General features: G+C 41.0%; 1 long non-coding RNA gene across 1 annotated transcript in view; it reads right to left on the reverse strand.

Moving 5' to 3' along the window:
* LOC139752792 (uncharacterized) overlaps window positions 1-22,377 on the reverse strand; it is a 27,999-nt gene extending 5,622 nt beyond the window's left edge. Inside the window, exon 1 of the long non-coding RNA XR_011713587.1 lies at window positions 20,801-22,377. This is a non-coding gene — a long non-coding RNA (uncharacterized lncRNA). The remainder of the gene's footprint in view (window positions 1-20,800) is intronic.
* Between the last annotated feature and the right edge of the window lie 3,805 nt (window positions 22,378-26,182).

Genomic DNA, 26,182 nt, shown 5'->3' on the forward strand with positions numbered 1-26,182 from the left:
GAGAATATGCGGGTTTAGCTCCAGTCCCCCGAAGTGCATGCAGTGCGACCTAGAACACATACAAAGAAGGGCGATAAAACTACAAACCTGGTTCCAGATCCGAGAAAACTACACCACGAAATAAAGCCACGAAGATCGTTTATTTTTCTTTTTTTTTTTTCTTTTCTTAGAAGTGTCGAGTGTGTGTAGTAACGCGATATTAGTCTTCAATATCCTGAATTTCATACAACACTGTAAATCATAAAGACCAATTTGGAATACAAAGCAAGCCATTTACGAGAGCAAATGGAATGAAACTTACAAAATGATCAAATACTGATATAGGGGGGGATTCACTCCAAATAGACCGTCCAGCAGTGAAACAAGTTACCAACCAATGTTCTTTGGGCATAAAAAACATTCATACTCTTAAATACCGGTCGGACAAAACCTTAACTTGATTTGGGTTTACACTACATGAATATACGCTGGTACCTGTGTGTGTACACCAACGCGTTCCATTTTATATCCAGGTTGGAAAGACGTGCCCTTCCTACATACACTCATTACCAGAGAATGGGTTAGCATAGATTAGTATAAACAGACGCCAATGGCATTCACTCGTATTCTTCTCTGTAAAATTCCAAGCTGATTCTCCTTATATACAATGCATGGCATTTCTCCCATTCTTTATCATTACAGCTGCCTATATGAGAGAGAGAGAGAGAGAGAGAGAGAGAGAGAGAGAGAGAGAGAGAGAGAGAGAGATTCTTCCTGGTCCATCCTAACCTCATCATTCTAGAATAAGAATGTGGTTTACAACAGGATATCGTTTGACATGTAACATCTATATAGACCGTCAGACTTCTCTTCTCTTCTCTTTTCTCTTCTCTCTCTCTCTCTCTCTCTCTCTCTCTCTCTCTCTCTCTCTCTCTCTCTCTCTCTCTCTCTCTCTCTCTCTCTCTCTCTCTCTCCCCCCCTACTACAACATATAAGCATGCAACCCGTGCTGGTCGTACTCGTTCTCATGTTGTAACGTACCCAAATTACCCTCATTAGTAATGCTGCAGAGATTCTCATGGCCAACACTTCTCTAGATATATCATTCTGGCCGCGTTTCAGCCACATTACCCTCCCTATTATATTTATTACACTCTTTGTCCAATTCTTCGGCACACAAAGGCACTCAGTGCCATGTTTGCACTCGAATATTCTAAACACTCAGAGCATACGAGATGTTGGGAGTGCACGAGAATTCTATCGTTTGATCTCATTCCGAGATGTTTTTCGTTCATTCCCCCAGAAAGCAGTAAGGTCGAACATTTGGCCCAGAGAAAGTTTGGTAAAGCTACAAATGCGAGACGAATATAGAAGGACGACCAAGGAGGAACAAAGAACCTTTGAAGAGAATATGTGGACAAGGCAGAGGACAGTTCAAGATTCCACAGAAGTAAAGTGTAGTTCAAGAGCAGCTGATAAGGATAAGGGATTCAGAGGGAGGAGCTGTAGAGGATGACAGAAACCCAAGTGAATGAGTTCTAAGGTGTTTTCACAGTGGAAGATACTATAGCCCCAGCACCACTGAGAATAAATGAGGAGGACTGACATATCTAGAAAAGAGAAATTGGCTACTTAAAGAATCTTTTGACCCATGTACTTTTGATTCATGGTCCTTAAGAAATACCCCCATTTGTGTCAATGGTGTGTGCTGATACACCTGACAAACCAATTTTGATATGTTCAAGATGTCACGAGAGAAAGCAGAAGTGGCAAGGGAATAGAGGAGGGCTGGTATGTAAGGATATGTAAGGAAGGAGAATGGGAGGATACGGTGAACTACAGACCGGCCTCCCTGAAGAACGTAGTCTATAACGTACAGGAAAAGATCATCAGAGAGTAAATGGATGACCACATCTAGAAGAAAAACTAAGTGAAAGAAAATACGGTTTCAGGAAGAAGAGGCCATGTGTAACGACCATCCTATGAGAGAGTGAGCTCCGACGCAGACTAAAAGATTGGTGAGGAGTAAGAAAGGGGCAACTTCCGATTATTTGCATTGTCCGTACAATACAAATAGGTATCACACACACACACACACACACACACACACACACACACACAAACTGCAGCTTCAGTTTGCACGAATTCGTGGGCACACTCGTCAATTTACACTCGACCAACAACATGCAAGCACAGACATTTACACGCTTACCGACAATAAAAGCCTTCACGTCTTCAGCCACCCATACATGAACGCCACAACTATAAACTCATTCAGCAGACAAGTTCCTCATTTGCAACTAAAAGTAATTCCAACATACTGAAGTCAGAAGTCGGGTTCTTAACGAAATGTACCGAGGCAGGAGCAACGAAAATTAGGTGGTTATTTACCCACAAGTTTACCATTCTTTCAAACGCCTTAATCGTTAGTTTATCACTCACTCATTCCTTGACTTTCTCTTCTCATCAACGAGTCATTCACCAACACGAACTTCATAACCAGTATTTTTGTATAATGGCAACCAGTATCTTTTTATAATGGTAGCCAGTATCCATGAGCAATGGCAGCTAGCACCCTTGAATATATAAACCAGTATTTTTGTATAATGGCAACCAGTATCCTTGGTTAATAGCAACTAGAATCTTTGTATAACGACAACCAGCATCTTTCCAAATTAGCATCAATTATCCTTGTATGATGGCAGTCATATACCTACATAATGGTAACCTTTCTCTCTGTATTTATGTGTGTGTGTGTGTGTGTGTGTGTGTGTGTGTGTGTGTGTGTGTGTGTGTGTGTGTGTGTGAACCACCTCCAGGTTCAAGTAAAAGGCTAACAGCCTCAGGGAAGCGAATAAGAATATAGATAAGTTTAGAAACTCTGGCCACCTTCCACTTCCCATGACATTTCTCCTACTCCCTTCTCACCCCCTTTTCTTCCATCACCATCGAGTCTCACTTGAGCCAGGAAGCAGGAGGGAGGCGGCCGCAGGGGGGGGGGGAAGGTTCGAAGGGAGGGAAAGAGGAGAGAGGAAAGGGAATAAAAAGAGAGAGAGAGCACAAGAACCATACAGATCATGGGCGAGGGTTGTTACCACGTATAAGGTTAAACTTTCGTGATTACGACTAGTGAGAATGATCTCCAGGGGGAATAAACATTGATGAATATGGTCTTTAAGAGCATGATACGAGGAGATTCTAACCTGAGAGGGACAATAACAACTTTTTATTATAACTTTACACGATCGATTGGGGGGATGAGAAAGCCACAACACGGGCGTTCAAGTAACGACAACATTCGCCTCTATGACACTAGGCAGAATTGGGTGCAAACCTCACCTTGAATACAGGGGCGGACGCCAGTATGGACTCGGATGAGGAGGTCGGGAGTACCGCAAGAACTCTGCTTCTGTTTCACAGAGACGAACTAATAAGGGAGCAAACCCAGTGGAATAGATTTAGCCCTAATGCCTCTAAAAGACGTAACGTAATTTTGATAAAAATGAAGAGTAAAATTTATCCATCGAGGTACAACCATTTTCATATCACTTGAATCACGACCGAAATCACTATTCTTCACATCAGTTTCATATAACATACTTTAAAGCCATGAGAATGGTAAAATCGACTTAAGACACATCGCCCACGCCAACGTCACTCTAAATGACCCACAGTAGCAGTCTACAGCCAATCTCCGACACCAGGAAATAATCGTGGGAACCAGGAACCTTGCTTGATCACGCCGTCAAACACCGATGATGACTTGTTCGTGCAAAGTCATCTCTGTAATCAAGATAACAGTACAAAGGTCATGAGGCAGTTTGTATTTCTACAGAAAGACAAAAGAGAGAAGGAAAAGAAACTATGAATTGGGTACAAAGAAATGACACAGTCATGGAGAGAGGAAGACAAGGATAATCTCTGAAAACAATCCTACTCAAGACGGGGCAGTTTATAAGTTCTGCCTACATCTCATCGACGAACAGTGATGCTGTCTATGGACTCCCAGCGGAACAAAGCAACAACAAAATACAAATGTTATTCCGTAACGCGTGATGAATCCTTAGATCTGGCACAACAACACGTAACTAATCTCTTGCACGTTATGCTCCTGGCAAGATCTCGGCACTTAGTTCGTCCCTTGCAGATAACACGCCCTCTGAAGAACACAGTTAGTTCCGCCCTTGCAAATGACGAACCTTCTTCAGAAGAGCATGATGAGTTATTCTTCCCTTGCACGTGCTTGATGCTCAGAGGAACGTGGCACATGCATCACCCCTTGCAGGATACAGGTCTCCAGAAGAACACATGTTCTCACCTTACACGTGATGAGGCCTTCAACATACACGCAAACATGTAGACTGAACATTCCGCAACACAAGGTCAACTACATGTTCGCTAGTATATATATATATATATATATATATATATATATATTGGAAAGAATCACAATTTAGCGCGTGCTCACGTATATTCCTATGAGTCCACGAGGAAACGAGACACGATAAGTTCCCAAGTGCACTTTCGTGTAATGATCACATCTTCAGGGGAGATACAAGAAAGAAATATAGGCCAGTTGATATCCAACTAAGAGACGTAGCAAGGACGCCATTTGGTAAACAAGTGACTGTCCAAGACAGACAACGAGTGTATCATAAACTTATTATGTGGACCAGAAAGGGAATTGTTTACAAATTCTATCAACAATAAAGCTATCCAGTTTGTATCGACCTTCACTAATATTAAGGTTATAATTCTTTGTGTATGTATATACATGTGTATGTGAGTGGGTTGGGCCATTTTTTCGTCCGTTTCCTTGCGCTACCTCGCTGACGCGGGAGACAGCGGCAAAGTATTATAGTATAGATATATATATATATATATATATATATATATATATATATATATATATATATATATATATATATATATATATATATATATATATATATATATATAATATATATATATATATATATATATATATATATATATATATATATCTTATTTACATTTATTTTGCTTTGTCACTGTCTCCCGCGTTTGCGAGGTAGCGCAAGGAAACAGACGAAAGAAATGGCCCAACCCACCCCCATACACATGTATATACACACACGTCCACACACATCCACACACGCAAATATACATGCCTATACATCTCAATGTACACATATATATTACACACAGACACATACATATATACCCATGCACACAATTCACACTGTCTGCCTTTATTCATTCCCAGCGCCACCTCGCCACACATGGAATACCATCCCCTCCCCCCTCATGTGTGCGGGGTAGCGCTAGGAAACGACAACAAAGGCCTCATTCGTTCACACTCAGTCCCTAGCTGTCATGCAATAATGCCCGAAACCACAGCTCCCTTTCCACATCCAGGCCCCACACAGCTTTCCATGGTTTACCCCAGACGCTTCACATGCCCTTATTCAATCCACTGACAGCCCGTCAACCCCAGTATACCACATCGATCCAATTCACTCTATTCCTTGCCCGCCTTTCACCCTCCTGCATGTTCAGGCCCCGATCACTCAAAATCTTTTTCACTCCATCTTTCCACCTCCAATTTGGTCTCCCACTTCTCCTCGTTCCCTCCACCTCCGACACATATATCCTCTTGGTCAATCTTTTCTCACTCATTCTCTCCATGTGCCCAAAACATTTCAAAACACCCTCTTCTGCTCTCTCAACCACGCTCTTTTTATTTCCACACATCTCTCTTACCCTTACATTACTTACTCGACCAAACCACCTCACACCACACATTGTCCTCAAACATCTCATTTCCAGCACATCCACCCTCCTGCGCACTACTCTATCCATAGCCCACGCCTCGCAACCATACAACATTGTTGGAACCACTATTCCTTCAAACATACCCATTTTTGCTTTCCGAGATAATGTTCTCGACTTCCACACGTTCTTCAAGGCTCCCAGGATTTTCGCCCCCTCCCCCACCCTATGATTCACTTCCGCTTCCATGGTTCCATCCGCTGCCAGATCCACTCCCAGATATCTAAAACAATTTACTTCTTCCAGTTTTTCTCCATTCAAACTTACCTCCCAATTGACTTGACCCTCAACCCTACTGTACCTAATAACCTTGCTCTTATTCACATTTACTCTAAACTTTCTTCTTTCACACACTTTACCAAACTCAGTCACCAGCTTCTGCAGTTTCTCACATGAATCAGCCACCAGCGCTGTATCATCAGCGAACAACAACTGACTCACTTCCCAAGCTCTCTCATCCACAACAGACTTCATTTTTGCCCCTCTTTCCAAAACTCTTGCATTCACCTCCCTAACAACCCCATCCATAAACAAATTAAACAACCATGGAGACATCACACACCCCTGCCGCAAACCTACATTCACTGAGAACCAATCACTTTCCTCTCTTCCTACACGTACACATGCCTTACATCCTCGATAAAAACTTTTCACTGCTTCTAACAACTTGCCACCCACACCATATATTCTTAATACCTTCCACAGAGAATCTCTATCAACTCTATCATATGCCTTCTCCAAATCCATAAATGCTACATACAAATCCATTTGTTTTTCTAAGTATTTCTCACATACATTCTTCAAAGCAAACACCTGATCCACACATCCTCTACCACTTCTGAAACCACACTGCTCTTCCCCAATCTGATGCTCTGTACATGCCTTCACCCTCTCAAGCAGATATAGGGTGTCTTGGTCGAGGTGGTGTGCAAAGTGAGAGGGTTGGGGAAAATGATTTGGTAAACAGAGAAGAGGTAGTAAAAGCTTTGCGGAGGATGAAAGCCGGCAAGGTAGCAGGTTTGGATGGTATTGCAGTAGAATTTATTAAAAAAAAGGGGGTGACTGTATTGTTGACTGGTTGGTAAGGTTATTTAATGTATGTATGACTCATGGTGAGGTGCCTGAGGATTGGAGGAATGCGTGCATAGTGCCATTGTACAAAGGCAAAGGGGATAAGAGTGAGTGCTCAAATTACAGAGGTATAAGTTTGTTGAGTATTCCTGGTAAATTGTATGGGAGGGTATTGATATATATATATATATATATATATATATATATATATATATATATATATATATATATATATATATATATATATATATATATATATTTACCCCAGGACCTTTCGAAAGGCTCTTGTATACACCCAGTGATACCGCCACATCAAAGATGACTTCCCACTTGTGGTGTAACCTCGAACAGGCGGAGTCCGGGAACGCACACACACACACACACACACGTCAAAGAGAAACAACAGGTATCAGAGTTACGTTCTACAGATGGACTGCTCAGTGACTCGACGTGTAATATCTACTGTATATTTGCCTACATCTTACAGGACGTATCTCATATTTCCAGGCAGAGTCCTGCCCAAATACTTGGTGCGGCCCTGAGCGCTGGTGGCAACACTCCCCACGTTGACTGAAGACTCGTCATGTTAGTTCAGCAACTGAATGATAGCAAACTGTTGTCGGCTTCTGAGGTAAAAAATGAAAATAAATGAAAATAAAGAAAATGAACACACACACACACACACATATATATATCTTTTCTTTTCTTTTAAACTATTCGCCATTTCCCGCGTTAGCGAGGTAGCGCTAAGAACAGAGGACTGGGCCTTTTTTGGAATATCCTCACCTGGCCCCCTCTGTTCCTTCTTTTGGAAAATTTAAAAAAAAAAAAAACGAGAGGGGAGGATTTCCAGCCCCCCGCTCCCTCCCCTTTTAGTCGCCTTCTACGACACTCAGGGAATACGTGGGAAGTATTCTTAATCCCCTATCCCCAGGGATACCATATATATATATATATATATATATATATATATATATATATATATATATATATATATATATATATATATAATATAATATAAATATATATATATATATATATATATATATATATATATATATATATATATATATCACACTGGCATTTTCTTAATAAAAGCGTTTAGTTAAACGACAAAAAAAAATTGTCAAAACTAAATGCCAGAGTCAGTCAGGCCACTTAATTTATTACCTAAATTTTACGATGGGATTTAATTAAAAGCCTGGAATATTCCGGGATTTTTCAACATCCTAGCCCGGTAGGCGATGTACCAGTTCAGTGCGGTGTTATGACTAGCTTGTTGAGGTCGTTAACCTGCAACACCACCGTCAGCCACGGCAAGCCACTGCACCCGTCAGTTGGTTCTGGACTCGGCCAGTGAAAAGGATAAATGCCAAGTGCTGTGTGGTGATTATGTGGCAAGAAACGGAGTTGGGATTCTCGACAAAGGTTGTGGAGATGTTAGAAGACGACGAGACAACAACATACTACAGCCAAGATGTAAACACAGTGAAGTTCTCAAAGCAGTCTAACATCCTCAAACATCTTCCTTTGGATTACTATGATGGCAAAAGGTATGCTATTTCGTGCCATGTTTTAATTTTTCGTAGAAAGAAAATGAGTGAAGAATTTAATCAGCATTAGCTTGGCAGGTGTGTAATCAACAATGTATTATCAAAGTGAGGTAAATATCACACAAGGCTCAGTTCATAGCCCTTGGCACGACGACTTTGGAAGAAAGATGAATTTTAAATTGGTGGACAGAATTGAGAGATTAGCAGGGAGTGTTTTAAAGGCAGCCAGTGAGTGGGAGTGCTGAACCACGGCCGTGCTTACCAAACGAGCTGTGGTGGTGGGTGAGGTGTCGGGCTGGTGGTGGCTGGGGGAAGGGGAAATAATTAGCGGGCAGCGAGGGATGTAGTTCCATACCTTGTCATCTTGTTAATGAATATGACAATAACAATAGTAATAATAATCATCATCATCATAATAATAATAATAATAATAATAATAATAATAATAATAATAATAATAATAACAATATTAGTAACAATAATAATTATTCATTTATTTTATTTATTTTGCTTTGTTGCTGTCTCCCGCGTTTGCGAGGTAACGCAAGGAAACAGACGAAAGAAATGGCCCAACCCACCCCATACACATGTATATACATACACGTCCCCACACGTAAATATACATACCCATACATCTCAATGTACACATACACATACACACACAGACATATACATATATACACATGAACACAATTCACACTGTCTGCCTTTACTCATTCCCATCGCCACCTCGCCACACATGGAATAACATCTCCCTCCTCCTCATGTGTGCGAGGTAGTGCTAGGAAAAGACAACAAAAGCCCCATTCGTTCACACTCAGTCTCTAGCTTCTCATGCAATAATGCCCGAAACCACAGCTCCCTTTCCACATCCAGGCCCCACACAACTTTCCATGGTTTACCCCAGACGCTTCACTCCATGTGCCCAAACCATTTCAAAACACCCTCTTCTGCTCTCTCAACCACGCTCTTCTTATTTCCACACATCTCTCTTACCCTTACATTGCTTACTCGATCAAACCACTTCATACCACATATTGTCCTCAAACATCTCATTTCCAGCACATCCACCCTCCTGCGCACTACTCTATCCATAGCCTACGCCTCGCAACCATACAACATTGTTGGAACCTCTATTCCTTCAAACATACCCATTTTTGCTTTCCGAGATAATGTTCTCGACTTCCACACATTCTTCAAGGCTCCCAGGATTTTCGCCCCCTCCCCCACCCTATGATTCACTTCCGCTTCCATGGTTCCATCCGCTGCCAGATCCACTCCCAGATACCTAAAACACTTTACTTCCTCCAGTTTTTCTCCATTCAAACTTACCTCCCAATTGACTTGACCCTCAACCCTACTGTACCTAATAACCTTGCTCTTATTCACATTTACTCTTAACTTTCTTCTTTCACACACTTTACCAAACTCAGTCACCAGCTTCTGCAGTTTCTCACATGAATCAGCCACCAGCTCTGTATCATCAGCGAACAGCAACTGACTCACTTCCCAAGCTCTCTCATCCCCAACAGACAGCATAATTGCCCCTCTTTCCAAAACTCTTGCATTCACCTCCCTAACAACCCCATCCATAAACAAATTAAACAACCATGGAGACAACAATAATAGTAATAATAATAATAATAATAATAATAATAATAATAATAATAATAATAATGATAATAATAATGATAATAATAATAATAATAATAATAATAATAATAATAATAGTAACAATGATGATAGTAATAATAATGATAATAATAATAATAATAATAATAATAATAATAATAATAATAATAATAATAATAATAACAATAATAATGAACAGTTGGGGTTGCGTTCTCAGCTTACTAACTGTTCAGCACTTCAAGGTTGATTTCTGTGCAACACGACTCCGTACGGTCCTTTGCTTCACAGGTTTGATGTCTCCAATGTGAAGATTTCGGGCCCTTCATCAAGAAGCGAGGAAGTGATAAAGATCCAATGCGCAACGAATCTGTTAAATTTCCGAAGTTTTTCTTTTTCCAGACATGCAACTAAATGCCTGGCAACATCGGTCATTTAATTAAAATTCCTAAAACCGGCAATTATTCGATATAAAGACTAGCTTTTTGACGCATTCAACTAAGTGCCTGCGCTAACAAATTGAGTGGGAGATGTATAAAAGAAAGAGACAGGAGGTCAAGAGAAAGGTGCAAGAGGTGAAAAAAGGGCAAATGAGAGTTGGGGTGAGAGAGTATCATTAAATTTTAGGGAGAATAAAAAGATGTTCTGGAAGGAGGTAAATAAAGTGCGTAAGACAAGGGAGCAAATGGGAACTTCAGTGAAGGGCGCAAATGGGGAGATGATAACAAGTAGTGGTGATGTGACAAGGAGATGGAGTGAGTATTTTGAAGGTTTGTTGAATGTGTTTGATGATAGAGTGGCAGATATAGGGTGTTTTGGTCGAGGTGGTGTGCAAAGTGAGAGGGTTAGGGAAAATGATTTGGTAAACAGAGAAGAGGTAGTAAAAGCTTTGCGGAAGATGAAAGCCGGCAAGGCAGCAGGTTTGGTTGGTATTGCAGTGGAATTTATTAAAAAAGGGGGTGACTGTATTGTTGACTGGTTGGTAAGGTTATTTAATGTATGTATGACTCATGGTGAGGTGCCTGAGGATTGGCGGAATGCGTGCATAGTGCCATCGTACAAAGGCAAAGGGGATAAGAGTGAGTGCTCAAATTACAGAGGTATAAGTTTGTTGAGTATTCCTGGTAAATTATATGGGAGGGTATTGATTGAGAGGGTGAAGGCATGTACAGAGCATCAGACTGGGGAAGAGCAGTGTGGTTTCAGAAGTGGTAGAGGATGTGTGGATCAGGTGTTTGCTTTGAAGAATGTATGTGAGAAATACTTAGAAAAGCAAATGGATTTGTATGTAGCATTTATGGATCTGGAGAAGGCATATGATAGAGTTGATAGGGACGCTCTGTGGAAGGTATTAAGAATATATGGTGTGGGAGGCAAGTTGTTAGAAGCAGTGAAAAGTTTTTATCGAGGATGTAAGGCATGTGTACGTGTAGGAAGAGAGGAAAGTGATTGGTTCTCAGTGAATGTAGGTTTGCGGCAGGGGTGTGTGATGTCTCCATGGTTGTTTAATTTGTTTATGGATGGGGTTGTTAGGGAGGTGAATGCAAGAGTTTTGGAAAGAGGGGCAAGTATGAAGTCTGTTGGGGATGAGAGAGCTTGGGAAGTGAGTCAGTTGTTGTTCGCTGATGATACAGCGCTGGTGGCTGATTCATGTGAGAAACTGCAGAAGCTGGTGACTGAGTTTGGTAAAGTGTGTGAAAGAAGAAAGTTAAGAGTAAATGTGAATAAGAGCAAGGTTATTAGGTACAGTAGGGTTGAGGGTCAAGTCAATTGGGAGGTGAGTTTGAATGGAGAAAAACTGGAGGAAGTGAAGTGTTTTAGATATCTGGGAGTGGATCTGGCAGCGGATGGAACCATGGAAGCGGAAGTGGATCATAGGGTGGGGGAGGGGGCGAAAATTCTGGGAGCCTTGAAGAATGTGTGGAAGTCGAGAACATTATCTCGGAAAGCAAAAATGGGTATGTTTGAAGGAATAGTGGTTCCAACAATGTTGTATGGTTGCGAGGCGTGGGCTATGGATAGAGTTGTGCGCAGGAGGATGGATGTGCTGGAAATGAGATGTTTGAGGACAATGTGTGGTGTGAGGTGGTTTGATCGAGTAAGTAACGTAAGGGTAAGAGAGATGTGTGGAAATAAAAAGAGCGTGGTTGAGAGAGCAGAAGAGGGTGTTTTGAAATGGTTTGGGCACATGGAGAGAATGAGTGAGGAAAGATTGACCAAGAGGATATACGTGTCGGAGGTGGAGGGAACGAGGAGAAGTGGGAGACCAAATTGGAGGTGGAAAGATGGAGTGAAAAAGATTTTGTGTGATCGGGGCCTGAACATGCAGGAGGGTGAAAGGAGGGCAAGGAATAGAGTGAATTGGATCGATGTGGTTTACCGGGGTTGACGTGATGTCAGTGGATTGAATCAGGGCATGTGAAGCGTCAGGGGTAAACCATGGAAAGCTGTGTAGGTATGTATATTTGCGTATGTGGACGTATGTATATACATGTGTATGGGGGTGGGTTGGGCCATTTCTTTCGTCTGTTTCCTTGCGCTACCTCGCAAACGCGGGAGACAGCGACAAAGCAAAAAAAAAAAAAAAATTATATATATATATATATATATATATATATATATATATATATATATATATACTGGTCGTTTTTCATAGGAAGACGACCAGTGGAGACCCCGTTGGTTCACCAACATGAGACGAAGGGTATTCGATTACATAAGTACTCGAATAGTCGTTTCCCTTTTAGGGGTGATCATGGCCTAACAGTAGTGCTCCTGCCTCTACGCAGGGGACCCGGGTTTGATCCTGGCTGTTGGAGGTTAGTATACATATATATATATATATATATATATATATATATATATATATATATATATATATATATATATATATATATGGAAGTAAGGGGAGTGGGGGAGGAATGGGATGTATTTAGGGAATCAGTGATGGATTGCGCAAAAGATGCTTGTGGCATGAGAAGAGTGGGAGGTGGGTTGATTACAAAGGGTAGTGAGTGGTGGGATGAAGAAGTAAGAGTATTAGTGAAAGAGAAGAGAGAGGCATTTGGACGATTTTTGCAGGGAAAAAATGAAATTGAGTGGGAGACGTATAAAAGAAAGAGACAGGAGGTCAAGAGAAAGGTGCAAGAGGTGAAAAAAAGGGCAAATGAGAGTTGGGGTGAGAGAGTATCATTAAATTTTAGGGAGAATAAAAAGATGTTCTGGAAGGAGGTAAATAAAGTGCGTAAGACAAGGGAGCAAATGGGAACTTCAGTGAAGGGCGCAAATGGGGAGGTGATAACAAGTAGTGGTGATGTGAGAAGGAGATGGAGTGAGTATTTTGAAGGTTTGTTGAATGTGTTTGATGATAGAGTGGCAGTTATAGGGTGTTTTGGTCGAGGTGGTGTGCAAAGTGAGAGGGTTAAGGAAAATGAGTTGGTAAACAGAGAAGAGGTAGTAAAAGCTTTGCGGAAGATGAAAGCCGGCAAGGCAGCAGGTTTGGATGGTATTGCAGTGGAATTTATTAAAAAAGGGGGTGACTGTATTGTTGACTGGTTGGTAAGGTTATTTAATGTATGTATGACTCATGGTGAGGTGCCTGAGGATTGGCGGAATGCGTGCATAGTGCCATTGTACAAAGGCAAAGGGGATAAGAGTGAGTGCTCAAATTACAGAGGTATAAGTTTGTTGAGTATTCCTGGCAAATTATATGGGAGGGTATTGATTGAGAGGGTAAAGGCATGTACAGAGCATCAGATTGGGGAAGAGCAGTATGGTTTCAGAAGTGGTAGAGGATGTGTGGATCAGGTGTTTGCTTTGAAGAATGTATGTGAGAAATACTTAGAAAAGCAAATGGATTTGTATGTAGCATTTATGGATCTGGAGAAGGCATATGATAGAGTTGATAGAGATGCTCTGTGGAAGGTATTAAGAATATATGGTGTGGGAGGCAAGTTGTTAGAAGCAGTGAAAAGTTTTTATCGAGGATGTAAGGCATGTGTACGTGTAGGAAGAGAGGAAAGTGATTGGTTCTCAGTGAATGTAGGTTTGCGGCAGGGGTGTGTGATGTCTCCATGGTTGTTTAATTTGTTTATGGATGGGGTTGTTAGGGAGGTGAATGGAAGAGTTTTGGAAAGAGGGGCAAGTATGAAGTCTGTTGGGGATGAGAGAGCTTGGGAAGTGAGTCAGTTGTTGTTCGCTGATGATACAGCGCTGGTGGCTGATTCATGTGAGAAACTGCAGAAGCTGGTGACTGAGTTTGGTAAAGTGTGTGAAAGAAGAAAGTTAAGAGTAAATGTGAATAATAGCAAGGTTATTAGGTACAGTAGGGTTGAGGGTCAATTTAATTGGGAGGTGAGTTTGAATGGAGAAAAACTGGAGGAAGTGAAGTATTTTAGATATCTGGGAGTGGATCTGGCAGCGGATGGAACCATGGAAGCGGAAGTGGATCATAGGGTGGGGGAGGGGGCGAAAATTCTGGGGGCCTTGAAGAATGTGTGGAAGTCGAGAACATTATCTCGGAAAGCAAAAATGGGTATGTTTGAAAGAATAGTGGTTCCAACAATGTTGTATGGTTGCGAGGCGTGGACTATGGATAGAGTTGTGCGCAGGAGGATGGATGTGCTGGAAATGAGATGTTTGAGGACAATGTGTGGTGTGAGGTTGTTTGATCGAGTAAGTAATGTAAGGGTAAGAGAGATGTGTGGAAATAAAAAGAGCGTGGTTGAGAGAGCAGAAGAGGGTGTTTTGAAATGGTTTGGTCACATGGAGAGAATGAGTGAGGAAAGATTGACCAAGAGGATATATGTGTCGGAGGTGGAGGGAACGAGGAGAAGAGGGAGACCAAATTGGAGGTGGAAAGATGGAGTGAAAAAGATTTTGTGTGATCGGGGCCTGAACATGCAGGAGGGTGAAAGGAGGGCAAAGAATAGAGTGAATTGGAGCGATGTGGTATACCGGGGTTGACGTGCTGTCAGTGGATTGAATCAAGGCATGTGTATGGGGGTGGGTTGGGCCATTTCTTTCGTCTGTTTCCTTGCGCCACCTCGCAAACGCGGGAGACAGCGACAAAGCAAAAAAAAAAATATATATATATATATATATATATATATATATATATATATATATATATATATATATATATATGGGGGTACCACCTCTAGGTTAAAGCAATGGGCCCACAGCCTCAGGGAAAAGAATAAAACTTAGTCATGAAAAGAGTAACACTTTTCATGAGTAAAATATTTTCCTCCCCTACCACCCCCTTGCTTTATCTTTTTTTTTTTTATTCTAGTGACAAACTAAAGCACATACAATTCATCTGCGGGGGAAAATAAAGACAAGTAGATACCCTACAGTGAAACATAACACAGCTGTAAAGTTTCACGAGATGAACTGTTCATTGTAAATCGTTAAACTGCACGAGTGTCCCTGAAGAAGAACGTAAACTGTTGATGCAACTTGTATAGTTGCAATGGGCAACTATGTTGAGGCGATGGAATAGATATCCAGCTGCTTTCTCGTCCCTACTTGCTCCGATCAGCTGAGGATGTCAAGAGGTTTCTTTCACGTTAGAGCGCCAGCGTCTTTGAACCAGCAGCAACGAAGAAGTAAGGTGGACCCCGGCCGTCGTAGTTCGTTTTCTTCTCCTGTTCCCTGAAGTCTGCAGAACCACCTTGATTCTCTGAGGTTCTCTCCATTTAGGAGTCTGCCAAAGCAGTCCCTTATCAGCTGTCTGCTTCTCTTCCTGGCAAAAGATGTTACCCCGTCCGGTCGCTTGCCGTTTCCGTCGGGTCTGAGGACTTGAGGTTCCGTCTTCGAAAGGCAAGTAGCTGAGGCGAGCCATCCAGAGATGATGTCGTTGATCCCACTGTGCCCGGCACCTCCCAGCAGACCATCTAACTGATGTATGTCAGCCATACTGGTCAGCCACCTTCTCTGCCGATGATCCACTGGTATACAGATTGAGAGGAGAGGGCAAACGAAGGGTTCTACCGAAATGTAGACCCTGTGGGTTCAGACGGGCGCCAACTGAGGTGACTGGGACAGCAGACAAGATGCATCCTGGCCTAAGCCATTCCGGATGTATATATATATATATATATATATATATATATATATATATATATATATATATATATATATATATATATAGGGGTACCACCTCTGAACTCAACTAAAGGGCCCATAGCCTCAGGGAAGAAAATAATATCAGTCACGAAAAAGGGAACTCTCTTTCGATGACATATATTCTCCTCCCCTACCACCCCTTTATCTTTTTTTTTATCTTTATCTTTTAAACATACAAACCTTTCGTTTAAATGAAAACTTATAGGCAAGCTAACACATTATGGGAAACAAAACAATTGTATGATATCATAAATAACAGATCGAAAAGTTCTTCCATCTCCAAGAAACTGTTAAAGCATACATTCCCTCGTCGAACAGCTATATTCAGGCGCTGAAACAGAAAGCCGGCTGCTCAGATTCGTAGAGGATCCGTAGTCGCTGAGGAAATGAAGGACATTCTTCTTCTGAGGTCTCAGAGTCCTTCAACCAGCAAGATGGAAAAGGCATCGTGGATCCGGGCCGTCGTAGCTCGTCCTGTTATGTTACTCCTTACGGCTGCATCACCATCTTGGTTTTCTGAGGTTCTATCCAAACTGGTGTCAGCCAAAGTGGAGGCGCAGGTGTAGTCCCACTCTAGCTGCCTGCCCATCTTCCAAAGTAAATGACGTAACACCGTCAGGCAGCTTGCCAATTCCATCGGGCCTGAGGAGCTGGGCTTCTCTTTCTGCGCAGGGCAACTGGACGAGGGAGACTTCCATTGATGATGTCGTTGATCTCACTGTGCCTGTCGTGCCACCCAAATGAACCCTTGCAGCTCAATGCATGTCGGCCATACTGGTCAACTACTACTCTACCGCAGATACATTGGTATTCAGTGTGTATAGGCACGGCAAGGCAAGGAAGGGGCCATACCAATGCACAGAGTACGTGGGTTAAGACGAGTGGCAAGGAAGAGAGTATGTACGAAGTCACCGGAGTTGAGGGCCCTTAAAGCTAGCTCGTCGGCTCAGAACGATCACTAGCTGCCTAGCAACCACAAAATACTCAACACCTTCGCTATCAAACAAAGATACTCCCATGCAGCATCACTAAACTCCTCTCACCTAAACCATTCCATAGCTAATCCACCAACCCCTAAGGAGAAATATATAGCTTACCACTGCCTCAAGTCGGTAACCTCTCCTCACAGAACCCAGCAAATATAACAATGACAAATTACATACACAAGGAAAAAAACGGATAAGCACTTAGCAACAGATATCCTAACTCCAAACTGCCGGACATACACCCATCAAAACCACTGTCTCCAGACAAACACGTGTCACACTCTCCTGATTATGCTCTGAGCATCATCCATCACTATAACACTACAAACAGTTTCAGTATCATCCCAAGACCATTCATGCCCATGATATTGATACCACAGAGAAGAAACCGAACACTTACTACTTAACTACCCTAACAATCTCTGCGGATAGACGCACACGCATAACACTATGACCTGTGGTCCCGACCAGTGGACGTGGCCACCTTCCCGAGTGCTCGATGGGAAGCAGATCCTAAGAGGTTTACCTCCGACGCTGCTTCAGTAGGATCACGAGTCTGGCAGCAGCAGACTTGCCTTATTCTTACACTTACTTACGGTACGCAAAGAAAACGCACTGAGCTCATCTAGCAAAATGGTCCTCTCTTCCCTAATCACTCTACTACCTACCTACTCAGGGTCGTCGAAGGTGACAGAAACAGAGAGAAATAGAAAGATTTTCTTTCACCTGATCACCTCCCTCCAGTCAGGTTCATTCAAGGTAACACAGAGACAGGGAGAGAGTGAGAGAAAGATGTAACTTGATCCAAGCAATGTAACATGATCACCAAGCAATGTAACATGATCACCGAGCAATGTAACATGATCACCAAGCAATGTAACATGATCACAAGCAATTGTAAACATGATCACCAAGCAATGTAACATGATCGCCAAGCAATGTAACATGATCACCAAGCAATGTAACTGATCACCAAGCAATGTAACATGATCCCAAGCAATGTAACATGTCACCAAGCAATGTAACTGATCGCCAAGCAATGTAACATGATCACCAGCATGTAACATGATCACCAAGCAATGTAACATGATCGCCAAGCAATGTAACATGATCACCGAGCAATGTAACATGATCACCAAGCAATGTAACATGATCGCCAAGCAATGTAACATGATCACCAAGCAATGTAACATGATCACCGAGCAATGTAACATGATCACCAAGCAATGTAACATGATCACCAAGCAATGTAACATGATCACCAAGCAATGTAACATGATCGCCAAGCAATGTAACATGATCACCAAGCAATGTAACATGATCACCAAGCAATGTAACATGATCACCAAGCAATGTAACATGATCGCCAAGCAATGTAACATGATCACCGAGCAATGTAACATGATCACCGAGCAATGTAACATGATCACCAAGCAATGTAACATGATCGCCAAGCAATGTAACATGATCGCCAAGCAATGTAACATGATCACCAAGCAATGTAACATGATCGCCAAGCAATGTAACATGATCACCAAGCAATGTAACATGATCACCAAGCAATGTAACATGATCGCCAAGCAATGTAACATGATCACCAAGCAATGTAACATGATCACCGAGCAATGTAACATGATCACCAAGCAATGTAACATGATCACCAAGCAATGTAACATGATCACCAAGCAATGTAACATGATCGCCAAGCAATGTAACATGATCACCAAGCAATGTAACATGATCGCCAAGCAATGTAACATGATCACCAAGCAATGTAACATGATCGCCAAGCAATGTAACATGATCACCAAGCAATGTAACATGATCACCAAGCAATGTAACATGATCGCCAAGCAATGTAACATGATCACCAAGCAATGTAACATGATCGCCAAGCAATGTAACATGATCACCAAGCAATGTAACATGATCACCAAGCAATGTAACATGATCGCCAAGCAATGTAACATGATCACCAAGCAATGTAACATGATCGCCAAGCAATGTAACATGATCACCAAGCAATGTAACATGATCGCCAAGCAATGTAACATGATCACCAAGCAATGTAACATGATCACCAAGCAATGTAACATGATCGCCAAGCAATGTAACATGATCACCAAGCAATGTAACATGATCGGCAAGCAATGTAACATGATCACCAAGCAATGTAACATGATCGCCAAGCAATGTAACATGATCACCAAGCAATGTAACATGATCGCCAAGCAATGTAACATGATCACCAAGCAATGTAACATGATCACCAAGCAATGTAACATGATCACCAAGCAATGTAACATGATCACCAAGCAATGTAACATGATCACCAAGCAATGTAACATGATCACCAAGCAATGTAACATGATCGCCAAGCAATGTAACATGATCGCCAAGCAATGTAACATGATCACCAAGCAATGTAACATGATCACCAAGCAATGTAACATGATCACCAAGCAATGTAACATATAACCTCTGTGATCAGTTCAACATGACCGCTAAGCAACATTTGCTATAAAACAAATGAATACTTAATTCATCCCGAAAACGAATTTGCCTAAACCGAATAAGTGCCAGAGAACCAACAGACATTTCAGACTTATCTCTTTGGCAGATTTTCTATGTTGAAATGAATGGCCATTCTTATTTGTTGTGAAAATTTATCCCAGGTTATGTCAGTAAGGTCAAACTGAATGGTCTAATCGTCCACCGGTACTTATTCAGTATTTACCAAGAATTCGAAACAGTCGCAAGACATTAAAGAAAAAAAAAACGGAAGTTGATACCAAATAGTATTTGACACATGATCACGAAACGTGTTTCAACATGACTTACCTGTTGAAACAAATACGTTAAACAGGGTTTAATATGTAAATCAGTTGAACTATGCTCACCTAACGTTGTTCAACATATTGACCAGTCGAAATATGAGCGCTAAAGAGGGTTTACCGACTATAATTAGTTGAAACACGATCATCAAACCGCTCAACATACATAATCAGTTGAAATACGATCATCAAACGTCGCTCAACATACTTAGTCGAAATACGATCGCCAGACGGGTTCACGATATAAAAATTAGTTAAAAGACGATCACTTAACGACATTCAACATAATATAAACATAATACGATGGTCAAAGGGGGGTTCTAATTCACAACTTACCTTGTCATCACCTATAGATGGATCCCCAAACGTCGATCATTACATATAATGGTAAAACACGATCACCAAACAACTCACCTTGTAGTTGAAACAGGATCACCGAAGAAATACATTGATAACAAATACGGAAACGGACGCCCGTGTTCTATCAATTAGAAGGTGCGGTACTGAGAGTTAAAGTAACTCTCAGCCCCTACGTGAGGTTTCGTAGGTTCCGATGACTGTTGGGAGAAATCAGATGACTAAGATACAGGGGAGTGAATGAATGAACATGGAGATCTGTTTTACATAACCCTCCCTCATAAACCAACCAATAATGAACTATTTACTATTAAAAGTTACTACAGTGAACGTTGAAAATCCCACCCTATTAAATTACTCTTTACAGCATTATGAACGAGTCGACGAGAGCAGATTACGGATCACAAACACAGAACACGAGCGTCCGCAAATCAGTCATTCTGGTACTTACCCTCCCATCGCTCGCCAGGTACTGTAGGGTTTGTGACAGCCGTCAGTCACTAGTGACGAGGCCTTCACAAATATAATCACTTATGATTTTCTAAAAGCAGTCACGGACTGCATATAGTGTCTGGGGGGAGGGTTATAGCTGTCTTCGTCATGCACTATAGTCTCAATGTAGTGTTTGCATCTTTATTCTCACCATTCACTATACTCCTTGTTGGTAGTGTATTTCCAGTCACGTTCTGCATTCACTGTACTTCTGTTATTGGAGTATTTCCACAAACATGTTCACCATTCACTATAAATTAGTATCGTTACAGTATTTTCATAATAATGTTCGCCATTTACTATGCTCTCCATTATTGCAATAATTTCATCATGTTTGCCATTCATTATTATTCTGTTGTTGCAGTATTCTCACCATCATGCTCACCATTCAGTATAATGCCTTTTGTTGCAGGATATTACCATGCTCACTCTTCACTATCATCTCTGTCGAAGTATTTTCACCATTCACAATATTGATGTACTTGCACGAACACGTTCACCAGTCACTATCATCTGTACTGAAGGAATATTTTCAATCATGTCACCATTCACTGTAATTTCTTACGGCAGTATTTTCACCATGTTCATCCTTGATAAAAATCTCTTTCTGCAGTATTTTCACAATTCTGTCCACAATTCACCATAATGAGAATAGTTTGCCATTGTCGTCACACATGTTACCAGTCACCAACAATTGCTGTTGCAGTATTTTCACCACAGTATCCACACTTCACTATTATGACTTTGTAGCAGTATTTCTGTATCGTCTTGCAATCATATATCCAAAAATGGTTCCTTCCGTCTTATGGTTCACGAGTTTCCATATTCTTCAGTATGCCACAATACTGTTCACCACTTTCTATATTCCAATATTTCAACCATACTGTCCATTATTTTTCGATATACTACAATACAGTCACCATACTGATCACCAGTTTCCATAGATTCCAGTATTCACACCATAATGGTCACCCATTGCCATATAAACTAAAATTTTGTGTAACACTTCACCAATTGTACATGTTACAAGTCTTCCGGTCTTCATTGTCACTTTACACACACACTTTTCAACTTAAGTCATTACTCACTACTCACTGCTTGGTAGGCGAGTGCTATTGTGGTGAGCGCGACCATGGGTGACGGTTATATGTGCTGTGATGCATGTTGTTACAATCAGTTATTCCCATTTTCTACCTCCACCAGGCGAGTTAACAGACAAATAATCACTGGAATTTTGTCCAAGAATGTCTGAAGCGTATTGAAATTCTTCTGATGTTTGTAATTCACTTCAATTCATGTTTTTACCGAGTCACTTGCACTACAATTTCCCGTGATGACAAAGAAATTTGCTTACGGCGTTTTTACACTCGCAGTAAAAGTCATGTAGATGCATTTTTTCCAACAAATCCGAGTTAATAACATGAACACATTAATGTCAGAGATGTCGTAACTAAATTTCACTAAAAAATACTAATACTTACTAACGTAATCTATCACATAGCAGCTGGATTTTCCTGTAACTGTCCTCCCTCTTACCCCCACTGAGGTCCAGCTAGAAATGAACGGTTGACGCTGTCCTGTAGGGCGAGCTGCGCCAGAATTAGCAGTTCAATTACCGAACCGGTAGTTTACCTGATTCAGTGTATCCATAGTATAAAACTTTTCACGCGGGACGTCTCGGTTTCTATTGTAATTACAAGGACAGCTTTATCAAGTTCACCAATATATGAAGCTTATTTTCATATAGATGTATTATTAGAATTATATTATCAGGTTAATGGTTTTTTGTTTACGTACACGAACGGCTGGAGCCCGAACGTCAACACAGGCAAACAAGTGGGCGGAGCTTGTTCACAAGAGCGATCTTATCCAAAATCCTTCAATATATGAATTATAACGTGGATAATAAGGTAGACACAGCCAAGTACGCATGAATGAATATCCATGAGACAAAGTTACATACGTAGAGGTTAGGGAAAACCACAGACTGTTCTGTGGGTAGAGAGTGTGAGTGAGGAGGTATGTGGTTTCGGTGCTTTATACCTGACAGTTGGAGTGTGGATGAGAGCGAGTGAGGCTATGCTCCTCCCTCTACCTTCCTGTGGCGAGTAATGACGATAAATATGAAAAATACTCACACACACACACATATATACATACATTCCGCCGTATTTCTAAAGACAAAAGCGGGACCCAGACTTAGTTCCCACCTTTAATTGTTATCTAAAAGAAAATCTATTCGTTGCGGGGTTCACTAAAATAATTTTGGAATGCGGGGGCAACTGTGGGGACAGAAGAACCCCACTACATATCATACACATCTAAACTTTCGATGAGAAAAATATAGAAAATGGAAGATAATCTACAATTCATTCAAAAAAAAATGAACCAAACTGCATCAGTAATGAAACTCCATTTTTTATCGAGGAAATTTTTTTAAAAGATCATCTATACTTAGGCGTAAAAACGTAGTGGGCAAATTATTGCACATTCATTTTATAAGTAAGGTAAATAATCTACCTTATATTCAATTAACCATGTTGAACAAGTCATTACTGGCGTACGAAATACGAGACTCCTTAAATTTGGTGGCTGATTTTTGGTAAGAAACGTCAACAAATCAGCGTCAGGGCTACTAACTCTAAGACGTAAAATGACTTCCTGCTCAAAAAGTGGTACCATCACATTCCCATAGAGAACCCGCGGGCGGGACAGGTGCTAAACGCCCTTAAAATAAAGGATACAATATCGGGAAAATCTGCACCCTTCCATGGGGACTGAAATGCGGGTCCCGCTTCTAGGTTTTAAAAATACGGCCGAATGACTCGCGACTACACACACGCAAACACACACATACATGCACCCCAGCATCCCCATCACACCACTTTTCCAGTAGTGAAATAAAGAATAAAAAAAATCCCACGCACAAATAACACACTTCTTCCCGTACAGCACACATTCACTCTCGTATAGTACAAACAGGTGATCACACACACGCATGCACACACACCCTCTCGCACAGTGCAAATGGGGAATTACACACACACACACACACACACACACTTCTGTACAGTATGTATAGGTAATTATACACACACACACACACTTCTGTACAGTATGTATAGGTAATCATACACACACCCACACACTTCTGCACTAGACATATAGGTAATTACACACACACACACACACACACACACGTACACACACTAAAAACAGTTCTGCGCGAGGGGCCGGTGGTACTACGTGACCGAGCAACAGTACTATATGACGTCAGGCGGTGGTGACAGATTCTCGTATCATGTTATATCAGGCCATCTCGTAGACCAAGGTGGAGGCAACATGATGAAAGTACAGTGTTTGAGCCATGTTGCGTCGGTAAACAGGCCATGATAACGCTGTACTAAATGTAGATTTAATTAAAAACGTGAAGACAAGTTGGGCGGACTACGCACATACGGCTCCTGGCGGGGAGGGAGGGGGATTCTACAGTTAATGTCACTAACGTTGACATGATGACGCACTAGGCTGTACTTTAAAACTTTATCTCTGGTATTAGAGCGATGGGATACCTGAAGTTTAAGCAATTCTTAATTTAGAAATTAACCGGCTCAAGCACTTACCGTTTGCCCGCCAAAGTTGACCGTATATTATTGGAATCCAACTAGAGAATGATCGTCTTTTGCACAAGAATTCATCGATTTCTTGCTTGTATGAAAGCTATTCTCATAACTATGTATTTATTTGATTATCATCTTATCAATCATCTTCTATAATGATGGAAAAAATATATTGAATCTTCAGCAATCTTATTTTCTAAAGACTGGAGATATACCTGATGAATTTAACCACAAGGTACGTGTTGACGTAGGCGTCAGTTATATCAGTTTCTTCATCGTTTTATGAATTACAAGGATTAGAATTGTATCAATGCATGGTTTGAGAGATGTTTTTAAAATGTTAACAATATTTTAAGAACAAAGAATAGTGAGACAGTGTCTCCAAACTCTTGTAATAAGAGTAGCCGCTAGTAGTGAGGGAATGCTTGCATGAAGTTGTGTCAGGAAAATGTCGAGTTTTGATTTAAAGTTGTTACTGCAGTCAAGCATAGGGATGATTTTCCTGAAACAGGTGATACTTTTGAATTAGATGTCTGATATTGACATGGATGGAGATGCAGGAAACTCCATCATGAGGTGAATGGAGGACAAAGGAAAAGCAAGTATTATTCATGGGGTGTTTCCATAAATATTAGCATTGTTTTTGATCTCTCAAACATATTTCTGTCGCCTGGAAATTTTTAAAGATTCCCTACAAAGATTAATGCCTGGTATTATGTATTTTGCAGTTTTTCACCAGCTAAGATAATTTATTTTTCAAACATCTTTGGAGAATGATACAATGTCATCCTCTGACAAGCTTTTATTTGCTGAAATAAATCTACATTGCATTTTTCTTGCACTTTACACACATTATTCATTATTATTCTCCCAATATTACAGCAGCATGATGAAGAGCAGCAGCATTGATTCATATTTCCTAGTAATATCCTCTTTGGGGGGACCAAGTTGAGGGTTCAATACTTGTTCCCATATTACATCATTCTGCCACCCCAGGATATATTTCTTCATTGATTGATTTATTTGATTGGTGCCGGTAACACCGGTTAGTTTATTGTGCATCCCATGCTCATCATGAGAGCGGTAGCGCAAAAGGATTACAGAGGACATAAAGGATTTTAGTCAGACCCCATTGGGTTAGTATTACATAGGTTGTTACAGCTCATTTTGTAGATGTTTCATTACATACATTAAATAGTTTCATATGGTAAGCTTTACCGACTAGATGCAAAAAGTGGATACAAACTTAAAATTTCAGGCATCTTGTTATTAACAATAAGGTGTTGTGACATTTATTGCAGAGTTTGTTTAAACTTATTCCTAAAAGGCTCTATTTTTTTTTCACAAACTAAGACTTTGTGTTTTAGTTTGTATCCATATCTTTTACCACAAACTTTACAATTCACATGATTAACATCTGCAGATAGGCCAAAACGCCAATAGTACCTATAGCTTAGCCATACATTAGCAGTTACAACATCTTGTAATTGCTTATCTTGAACTTTCTCCTTACACAGTTCACTGTGATGGAAAATGTTTTTACTGGTGCTTATCTGAACTCGTCGTGTTTCAAAGAGGTCTGTTAGTTCCTTTCTAATTACAGTTTTAAGGCTTCTATTTGACAATCCAATGTTGTTGTCACCACCTTTACCAAGAGCAATTCTGACTAAAACATCATCTTTGTCATACTCACAGAGGCCTATATGGGCGGGGATCCATTA

This window comes from Panulirus ornatus, chromosome 13, assembly GCF_036320965.1.
Source record: "Panulirus ornatus isolate Po-2019 chromosome 13, ASM3632096v1, whole genome shotgun sequence".
Classification (NCBI taxonomy): domain Eukaryota; kingdom Metazoa; phylum Arthropoda; class Malacostraca; order Decapoda; family Palinuridae; genus Panulirus; species Panulirus ornatus.